Consider the following 12,109-nt stretch of genomic DNA (forward strand, 5'->3'; position numbering starts at 1 on the left):
TTAGTGATCGTATGGTATACTTAGATTAGCTTGCCTTTAGGCTTGGACGCTCCGGTATGCGGTATTTGTTTATTTATGTGGCGTGTCCATTTTATGCATATATATGTATGTAGTATATTATCATTCACTAAGCGTTAGCTTACCCTCTCGTTGTTGACTCTTTTTATAGATTGCATGCGGATTGGTGGCTCGGGTAAGCGCGAGGACTAGAAGACGTGCATAGTTGCTTTAGTGACTTACTTTTGGATCATTTAGGATTGGGTAGCGTATTCCCAATCGCCATGCTCGGCTTTGTTGAATTAAAAGTCTTTTGGTCAAATATTGTATTTCGGTACTTAAGGTGGTAAAATGGGTCGTTGTGGGACCCGCTTCGTAAACTAAATTTTATTAATTAAACGTGCTAGTTTTATATATATGAATTTATGGTTAAAAGCGTTTTGGCTAAAAATGTCGGGAACTAGTCAAACATTTTCGTTAAATTGACTTCCGGGGACAGCGGGCTGTCCAGGTGGTTTGGCGCGCCGCGCACCCACCTGGCGCGCCGCGCAAATGAACTGCACCAGAATTTTTTTTTTATGTTGTGAAATTTAACGGGAATTGTCGTGGTTTGGTTTGGGTTGTTACAAAGGAGAAAACACACTTTCTTAAAACGCATTGACGTTGACAGTACCTGCTTGATATATTTTTCTGGAAACTCTCGGCTTGAAGTTATATTGAAAATAAATTAAATCCGTAAAACAAAATAAACTTATAAATAAAATATTTTTCTAAATGCAGCATTTAAAACTGTCGTTTAATTCTAGAAATATTATACAACTAAATAATTGACACTTTAATAATTAATTGATAATATATATAACAATATCATACATATTATTAAAGGGGCTAAAGTTACAAATCGTCTAATATAATTTTTTTTTCCGATATAGGTTATATACTCAAAAAATATTATGGTGGACTGTAAACTTATTGTTTATATGTCATTATCAACATAAATAAAATTTTGACCTAATAAGTTTTCTCAAGTTTACGTGACGATGACTTGGCGCATACGTAACATCTTAGTGGAATTTTATTGGTAAGATTGAAGTTAATGAGATTTTCTAAAACTTTTGTAGTTCCATGGTAGACATTTGTAATGGGATGGATGTGTAATCTTTTATATAAAGTTAAAATAAATAAGTTAAAATTTATGACTTACTTTTAGTAAAGTTATTATAAGTTTTTAACATTAAATAATTACATTTATTTTTAACAAATTATTTTTTTATTTTTCTTTATTTATCTTCTTGCTAGTCATCCATAAAATACCTCAACAAATGCATAACATTAGTTTTGCAGGTCCAGCTGGTAACCGATCACAATTTATTTACATTGACATATATTTTGAAAGTTTATAACATACAATAGTATTTTTGTAATACATAACCTATATCATAACAAAACTAAAGGGTTTGACATATTTATAGTTTTAACCCTATTATTAAAGATATAAAAATATATTATTCATTTGCATCTCATAATAATTGTTCATCTGTATTAGTTATATATGTCTCAAAATAATTGTCATCTTGCAAGAAATAATTATTAAATATCATTAAGCTCTTAATTTTACCAACATTTATCGCTCTTAATTATTCATTTTTAAATGGATTCGGTCAATTTACCTTGAATATAAGGACAAAAACGATATTCATCTGACCTCACTTAAATCTAAAAAAAAATTTGTTGATGGACATTTAAAATGAGATGGATATCATCTATAATATCTAATAAATCTCTATAATGATAATATCATAAATAAACATTATTCAAGTCTAAATAAAATTCAAATATACAGAGAAAAATTTTAAGCTTCCATGATGATCTCATTAAAATAATTTATTTTATTTAATAAAAATATTAACATGTTAATTGTATAATATATGATGCTTTATGTACAACTTTATTATGATAAAACATCTCTATGACCATATACAATATTTAAAGCATTATGTTCAACCTTATGATAAATACCCAATGACCACATGTACAATATATGAAGTATTATGTACAACCTTATGATAAAATATTTCCATGACCATATATACAAACTTTAAAATAAATTGTACACTCTTTTACAAAACCCTTCATGAACAAATGTACAAACTGTGAATCATATTATACAACTTTCATATAATAATTGTATTTTATTTTTTTTTAAATTCAAGAGGCATTTGTTATTATTAATAATTATTATTAAAAATATAAATACTAATTTTTGAACAAACTTTATTATTATTATTATTATTATTATTATTATTATTATTATTATTATTATTATTATTATTATTATTATTATTATTATTATTATAATTGTATTTCTTATTAGACAAAATTTCATGGGGGGTCCCTGTGGTTTGTTCGAAATAACAAGCAGAGTCCAAAAGAATTTTTTCGCCTTAGGGGGTCACTGTGGTATGCAATAGTTTCACCAGGGGTCCATTTTGCTAACAGACGTTAAAAATAACCGTTAAATCCCTCACGTGATATGCACATGAGGGTAATTTCGTCATTTTTCTTTTCTCTCTCATTTAATGGACTTCTACCACTCCACAAAAACCCCAAATCAAACAACGTATGATACCCTAATACTGAATCCACCACTAATGAAATGTCCCGTTCTTATTGATTAAAAACGTTCCATATTAATTGATTTCGTTGCGAGGTTTTGACCTCTATATGAGACGTTTTTCAAAGACTGCATTCACTTTTAAACAAACCATAACCTTTATTTCATTAATAAAGGTTTAAAAAGCTTTACGTAGATTATCAAATAATGATAATCTAAAATATCCTGTTTACACACGACCATTACATAATGGTTTACAATACAAATATGTTACAACCAAATAAGTTTCTTGAATGCAGTTTTTACACAATATCATACAAGCATGGACTCCAAATCTTGTCTTTATTTAAGTATGCGACAGCGGAAGCTCTTAATAATCACCTGAGAATAAACATGCTTAAAACGTCAACAAAAATGTTGGTGAGTTATAGGTTTAACCTATATATATCAAATCGTAACAATAGACCACAAGATTTCATATTTCAATACACATCCCATACATAGAGATAAAAATCATTCATATGGTGAACACCTGGTAACCGACAATAACAAGATGCATATATAAGAATATCCCCATCATTCAGGGACACCCTTCGGATATGATATAAATTTCGAAGTACTAAAGCATCCGGTACTTTGGATGGGGTTTGTTAGGCCCAATAGATCTATCTTTAGGATTCGCGTCAATTAGGGTGTCTGTTCCCTAATTCTTAGATTACCAGACTTAATAAAAAGGGGCATATTCGATTTCGATAATTCAACCATAGAATGTAGTTTCACGTACTTGTGTCTATTTTGTAAATCATTTATAAAACCTGCATGTATTCTCATCCCAAAAATATTAGATTTTAAAAGTGGGACTATAACTCACTTTCACAGATTTTTACTTCGTCGGGAAGTAAGACTTGGCCACTGGTTGATTCACGAACCTATAACAATATATACATATATATCAAAGTATGTTCAAAATATATTTACAACACTTTTAATATATTTTGATGTTTTAAGTTTATTAAGTCAGCTGTCCTCGTTAGTAACCTACAACTAGTTGTCCACAGTTAGATGTACAGAAATAAATCGATAAATATTATCTTGAATCAATCCACGACCCAGTGTATACGTATCTCAGTATTGATCACAACTCAAACTATATATATTTTGGAATCAACCTCAACCCTGTATAGCTAACTCCAACATTCACATATAGAGTGTCTATGGTTGTTCCGAAATATATATAGATGTGTCGACATGATAGGTCGAAACATTGTATACGTGTCTATGGTATCTCAAGATTACATAATATATAATACAAGTTGATTAAGTTATGGTTGGAATAGATTTGTTACCAATTTTCACGTAGCTAAAATGAGAAAAATTATCCAATCTTGTTTTACCCATAACTTTTTCATTTTAAATCCGTTTTGAGTGAATCAAATTGCTATGGTTTCATATTGAACTCTATTTTATGAATCTAAACAAAAAAAGTATAGGTTTCTAGTCGGAAAAATAAGTTACAAGTCGTTTTTGTAAAGGTAGTCATTTCAGTCGAAAGAACGACGTCTAGATGACCATTTTAGAAAACATACTTCCACTTTGAGTTTAACCATAATTTTTGGATATAGTTTCATGTTCATAATAAAAATTATTTTCTCAGAATAACAACTTTAAAATCAAAGTTTATCATAGTTTTTAATTAACTAACCCAAAACAGCCCGCGGTGTTACTACGACGGCGTAAATCCGGTTTTACGGTGTTTTTCGTGTTTCCAGGTTTTAAATCATTAAGTTAGCATATCATATAGATATAGAACATGTGTTTAGTTGATTTTAAAAGTCAATTTAGAAGGATTAACTTTTGTTTGCGAACAAGTTTAGAATTAACTAAACTATGTTCTAGTGATTACAAGTTTAAACCTTCGAATAAGATAGCTTTATATGTATGAATCGAATGATGTTATGAACATCATTACTACCTTAAGTTCCTTGGATGAACCTACTGGAAAAGAGAAAAATGGATCTAGCTTCAATGGATCCTTGGATGGCTCAAAGTTCTTGAAGCAAAATCATGACACGAAAACAAGTTCAAGTAAGATCATCACTTGAAATAAGATTGTTATAGTTATAGAAATTGAACCAAAGTTTGAATATGATTATTACCTTGTATTAGAATGATAACCTACTGTAAGAAACAAAGATTTCTTGAGGTTGGATGATCACCTTACAAGATTGGAAGTGAGCTAGCAAACTTGAAAGTATTCTTGATTTTATGAAACTAGAACTTTTGGAATTTATGAAGAACACTTAGAACTTGAAGATAGAACTTGAGTGAGTTCAATTAGATGAAGAAAATTGAAGAATGAAAGTGTTTGTAGGTGTTTTTGGTCGTTGGTGTATGGATTAGATATAAAGGATATGTAATTTTGTTTTCATGTAAATAAGTCATGAATGATTACTCATATTTTTGTAATCTTATGAGATATTTCATGCTAGTTGCTAAATGATGGTTCCCACATGTGTTAGGTGACTCACATGGGCTGCTAAGAGCTGATCATTGGAGTGTATATACCAATAGTACATACATCTAAAAGCTGTGTATTGTACGAGTACGAATACGGGTGCATACGAGTAGAATTGTTGATGAAACTGAACGAGAATGTAATTGTAAGCATTTTTGTTAAGTAGAAGTATTTTGATAAGTGTATTGAAGTCTTTCAAAAGTGTATAAATACATATTAAAACACTACATGTATATACATTTTAACTGAGTCGTTAAGTCATCGTTAGTCGTTACATGTAAGTGTTGTTTTGAAACCTTTAGGTTACCGATCTTGTTAAATGTTGTTAACCCAATGTTTATAATAACAAAAGAGATTTTAAATTATTATATTATCATGATATTATGATGTACGAATATCTCTTAATATGATATATATACATTAAATGTCGTTACAACGATAAACGTTACATATATGTCTCGTTTCAAAATCATTAAGTTAGTAGTCTTGTTTTTACATATGTAGTTCATTGTTAATATAATTAATGATATGTTTACTTATCATAATATCATGTTAACTATATATATAACCATATATATGTCATCATATAGTTTTTTTTTACAAGTTTTAACGTTCGTGAATCACCGGTCAACTTGGGTGGTCAATTGTCTATATGAAACCTATTTCAATTAATCAAGTCTTAACAAGTTTGATTGCTTAACATGTTGGAAACATTTAATCATGTAAATATCAATCTCAATTAATATATATAAACATGGAAAAGTTCGGGTCACTACAGTACCTACCCGTTAAATAAATTTCGTCCCGAAATTTTAAGCTGTTGAAGGTGTTGACGAATCTTCTGGAAATAGATGCGGGTATTTCTTCTTCATCTGATCTTCACGCTCCCAGGTGAACTCGGGTCCTCTACGAGCATTCCATCGAACCTTAACAATTGGTATCTTGTTTTGCTTAAGTCTTTTAACCTCACGATCCATTATTTCGACGGGTTCTTCGATGAATTGGAGTTTTTCGTTGATTTGGATTTCATCTAACGGAATAGTGAGATCTTCTTTAGCAAAACATTTCTTCAAATTCGAGACGTGGAAAGTGTTATGTACAGCCGCGAGTTGTTGAGGTAACTCTAGTCGGTAAGCTACTGGTCCGACACGATCAATAATCTTGAATGGTCCAATATACCTTGGATTTAATTTCCCTCGTTTACCAAATCGAACAACGCCTTTCCAAGGTGAAACTTTAAGCATGACCATCTATCCAATTTCAAATTCTATATCTTTTCTTTTAATGTCAGCGTAGCTCTTTTGTCGACTTTGGGCGGTTTTCAACCGTTGTTGAATTTGGATGATCTTCTCGGTAGTTTCTTGTATAATCTCCGGACCCGTAATCTGTCTATCCCCCACCTCACTCCAACAAATCGGAGACCTGCACTTTCTACCATAAAGTGCTTCAAACGGCGCCATCTCAATGCTTGAATGGTAGCTGTTGTTGTAGGAAAATTCTGCTAACGGTAGATGTCGATCCCAACTGTTTCCGAAATCAATAACACATGCTCGTAGCATGTCTTCAAGCGTTTGTATCGTCCTTTCGCTCTGCCCATCTGTTTGTGGATGATAGGCAGTACTCATGTCTAGACGAGTTCCTAATGCTTGCTGTAATGTCTGCCAGAATCTTGAAATAAATCTGCCATCCCTATCAGAGATAATAGAGATTGGTATTCCATGTCTGGAGACGACTTCCTTCAAATACAGTCGTGCTAACTTCTCCATCTTGTCATCTTCTCTTATTGGTAGGAAGTGTGCTGATTTGGTGAGACGATCAACTATTACCCAAATAGTATCAAAACCACTTGCAGTCCTTGGCAATTTAGTGATGAAATCCATGGTAATGTTTTCCCATTTCCATTCCGGGATTTCGGGTTGTTGAAGTAGACCTGATGGTTTCTGATGCTCAGCTTTGACCTTAGAACACGTCAAACATTCTCCTACGTATTTAGCAACATCGGCTTTCATACCCGGCCACCAAAAATGTTTCTTGAGATCCTTGTACATCTTCCCCGTTCCAGGATGTATTGAGTATCTGGTTTTATGAGCTTCTCTAAGTACCATTTCTCTCATATCTCCAAATTTTGGTACCCAAATCCTTTCAGCCCTATACCGGGTTCCGTCTTCCCGAATATTAAGATGCTTCTCCGATCCTTTGGGTATTTCATCCTTTAAATTTCCCTCTTTTAAAACTCCTTGTTGCGCCTCCTTTATTTGAGTAGTAATGTTATTATGAATCATTATATTCATAGATTTTACTCGAATGGGTTCTCTATCCTTCCTGCTCAAGGCATCGGCTACCACATTTGCCTTCCCCGGGTGGTAACGAATCTCAAAATCGTAATCATTCAATAATTCAATCCACCTACGCTGCCTCATATTCAGTTGTTTCTGATTAAATATGTGTTGAAGACTTTTGTGGTCGGTATATATAATACTTTTGACCCCATATAAGTAGTGCCTCCAAGTCTTTAATGCAAAAACAACCGCGCCTAATTCCAAATCATGCGTCGTATAATTTTGTTCATGAATCTTCAATTGTCTAGACGCATAAGCAATCACCTTCGTTCGTTGCATTAATACACAACCGAGACCTTGCTTTGATGCGTCACAATAAATCACAAAATCATCATTCCCTTCAGGCAATGACAATATAGGTGCCGTAGTTAGCTTTTTCTTCAATAACTGAAACGCTTTCTCTTGTTCATCATTCCATTCAAATTTCTTCCCTTTATGCGTTAATGCAGTCAAGGGTTTTGCTATTCTGGAAAAGTCTTGGATGAACCTTCTGTAGTAACCAGCTAGTCCTAAAAACTGGCGTATGTGTTTCGGAGTTTTCGGGGTTTCCCACTTTTCAACAGTTTCTATCTTTGCCGGATCCACCTTAATACCTTCTTTGTTCACTATGTGACCGAGGAATTGAACTTCTTCCAACCAAAATGCACACTTTGAAAACTTAGCGTACAATTCTTCCTTCCTCAATACTTCTAACACCTTTCTCAAATGTTCACCGTGTTCTTGGTCATTCTTTGAGTAAATAAGTATGTCATCAATGAAAACAATGACAAACTTGTCAAGGTATGGTCCACACACTCGGTTCATAAGGTCCATGAACACAGCTGGTGCATTAGTTAAACCAAACGGCATGACCATAAACTCGTAATGACCGTAACGTGTTCTGAAAGCAGTCTTTGGAATATCATCTTCTTTCACCCGCATTTGATGATACCCGGAACGTAAGTCAATCTTTGAATAAACAGACGAGCCTTGTAGTTGATCAAATAAGTCATCGATTCTCGGTAGTGGGTAGCGGTTCTTGATGGTAAGTTTGTTCAACTCTCGGTAGTCGATACACAACCTGAATGTACCATCTTTCTTCTTGACAAACAAAACAGGAGCTCCCCACGGTGATGTGCTTGGTCGAATGAAACCACGCTCTAAAAGTTCTTGTAATTGGCTTTGTAGTTCTTTCATCTCGCTGGGTGCGAGTCTGTAAGGAGCACGAGCTATTGGTGCAGCTCCTGGTACAAGATCTATTTGAAATTCAACGGATCGATGTGGGGGTAATCCCGGTAATTCTTTCGGAAATACATCAGGAAATTCTTTTGCGACGGGAACATCATTGATGCTCTTTTCTTTAGTTTGTACTTTCTCGACGTGTGCTAGAACAGCATAGCAACCTTTTCTTATTAGTTTTTGTGCCTTCAAATTACTAATAAGATGTAGCTTCGTGTTGCCCTTTTCTCCGTACACCATTAAGGGTTTTCCTTTTTCTCGTATAATGCGAATTGCATTTTTGTAACAAACGATCTCCGCTTTCACTTCTTTCAACCAGTCCATACCGATTATCACATCAAAACTCCCTAACTCTACTGGTATCAAATCAATCTTAAATGTTTCGCTAACCAGTTTAATTTCTCGATTCCGACATATATTATCTGCTGAAATTAATTTACCATTTGCTAATTCGAGTAAAAATTTACTATCCAAAGGCGTCAATGGACAACTTAATTTAGCACAAAAATCTCTACTCATATAGCTTCTATCCGCACCCGAATCAAATAAAACGTAAGCAGATTTATTGTCAATAAGAAACGTACCCGTAACAAGCTCTGGGTCTTCCTGTGCCTCTACCGCATTAATATTGAAAACTCTTCCACGGCCTTGTCCATTCGTGTTCTCCTGGTTCGGGCAATTTCTAATAATGTGGCCTGGTTTTCCACATTTATAACAAACTACATTGGCATAACTTGCTCCGACACTACTTGCTCCGCCATTACTCGTTCCGACACCATTTGTTCCTTTCGTTCTATTAACCCCTGGTCCGTAGACCTCACACTTCGCCGCGCTATGACCATTTCTTTTACACTTGTTGCAAAATTTGGTGCAGAACCCCGAGTGATTCTTTTCACACCTTTGGCATAGCTGCTTCTGATTGTTGTTGTTGTTGCGGTTATTATTGTTGTTGGGATGATTGTTGTAATTGCTGTTGTTGTTGTAGTTGGGCCGTTTGTTGTAGTTGCGATTGATGTTGCGATTGTTGGGATAATTGTTGCGATTATTGTTGTAATTGCTGTTGTTATTGTATTGGTGATTCTTATCACCGTTTTCCTCCCACTTTCTTTTGACTTGCTTCACATTGGCCTCTTCAGCAGTCTGTTCTTTAATTCTTTCTTCAATTTGGTTCACGAGGCCATTCTACATGCCTGTTGTATGGAGGCGGGCTCGTGTGAACTTATATCTTCTTGGATTCTTTCCGGTAATCCTTTCACAAACGCGTCGATCTTCTCTTCCTCATCTTCGAATGCTCCTGGACACAATAGGCACAATTCTGTGAATCGTCTTTCGTACGTGGTAATATCAAATCCTTGGGTTCGTAACCCTCTAAGTTCTGTCTTGAGCTTATTGACCTCGGTTCTGGGACGGTACTTCTCGTTCATCAAGTGCTTGAATGCTGACCACGGTAGTGCGTACGCATCATCTTGTCCCACTTGCTCTAGATAGGTATTCCACCATGTTAACGCAGAACCTGTGAAGGTATGCGTAGCGTACTTCACTTTGTCCTCTTCGGTACACTTACTTATGGCAAACACCGATTCAACCTTCTCGGTCCACCGTTTCAATCCGATCGGTCCTTCGGTTCCATCAAATTCCAAAGGTTTGCAGGCAGTGAATTCTTTGTAGGTGCATCCTACACGATTTCCTGTACTGCTAGATCCAAGGTTATTGTTGGTATGTAGCGCAGCCTGTACTGCGGCTATGTTTGAAGATAGAAAAGTACGGAATTCCTCTTCATTCATATTCACGGTGTGTCGAGTAGTCGGTGCCATTTCCTTCAAAATAGTTAAATGGAACAAGTTAATCATACAGAATATTAAGAGTAGTTAATAGTATTTCGTAGCATAATATGAACTCATTTATAAAAGCTTTTTCTTCATATTAGCGTTTTATAAGTTTAAATTCGGGTAGTACCTACCCGTTAAGTTCATACTTAGTAGCTAATATACAATTCAACTACTACAATTCTATATTAAAAAACTGATTATAATAATATTTCGCGTTCAAACTTTTATACAATATTTTACAAACTTACAATACCGCTTATTTTACATAAAGCATGAAATATAGCACACAATAACTTTGATACAAGATAGTTGTGAAGACAATTCTAGCTAGTACACAAGTCGTTCAGCAAAGGCAATAAAGACACGTAATTCATACGTCCAGAAACAAGTCATGCATTCTGGTTTTACTAGGACTACTTCCCATCCTTGGTCTTGTGCAACATAACCGTTATGGCCGTTGATAAGACAGCGTGTTGTAACGTCATCAAAGGGACGAGGGTTACGTAATGTCCAACAGTCCCGTAATAATCTAAAAACCTCATTTCTTACCCCAATTACCGACTCCGTCACTTGTGGAAATGTTTTGTTTAATAGTTGTAGCCCGATGTTCTTGTTCTCACTTTGGTGAGAAGCGAACATTACTAATCCGTAAGCATAACATGCTTCTTTATATTGCATGTTAGCCGCTTTTTCTAAATCACGAAGTCCAATATTCGGATATATTGAGTCAAAATAATTTCTTAACCCGTTGCGTAAAATAGCATTTGGGTTCCCCGCAATATATGCGTCAAAGTAAACACATCGTAACTTATGGGTTTCCCAATGTGATATCCCCCATCTTTCAAACGAAAGTCTCTTATAAACCAATACATTCTTGGAACGTTCTTCGAATGTCTTACAAACTGATCTCGCCTTAAATAGTTGTGCCGAAGAATTCTGGCCGACTCTAGACAAGATTTCATCAATCATGTCTCCGGGTAGGTCTCTTAAAATATTGGGTTGTCTATCCATTTTGTGTTTTTAAACTGTAAAATAGACAAGAGTTAGATTCATAAAAAAAATACTTATTAATACAAGCAATTTTTACATATATCATAAAGCATAAGAACACTATATTCCATATATTACACCACACGAATACAACTATCTTATTCCGACTCGCTCGTTTCTTCTTCTTCGGTTTTGGTTTGTTTTGCCAAGTTTCTAGGGATATATGATGTTCCCCTAATACGAGCCGTCGTTGTCCACATTGGTTTAGAAAAACCTGGTGGTTTAGAGGTTCCCGGGTCATTGTTACAACTTAAGGACTTCGGGGGTTGACGATACATATAAAGTTCATCGGGGTTGGAATTAGATTTCTCTATTTTTATGCCCTTTCCCTTATTATTTTCTTTTGCCTTTTTAAATTCAGTTGGGGTAATTTCTATAACATCATCGGAATTCTCGTCGGAATCCGATTCATCGGAGAATTGGTAATCCTCCCAATATTTTGCTTCCTTGGCGGAAACACCATTGACCATAATTAACTTTGGTCGGTTGGTTGAGGATTTTCTTTTACTTAACCGTTTTATTATTTCCCCCACCGGTTCTATTTCTT

The sequence above is a fragment of the Rutidosis leptorrhynchoides genome, chromosome 5 (genome assembly GCF_046630445.1).
Source record: "Rutidosis leptorrhynchoides isolate AG116_Rl617_1_P2 chromosome 5, CSIRO_AGI_Rlap_v1, whole genome shotgun sequence".
NCBI classification, from domain to species: Eukaryota; Viridiplantae; Streptophyta; class Magnoliopsida; order Asterales; family Asteraceae; genus Rutidosis; species Rutidosis leptorrhynchoides.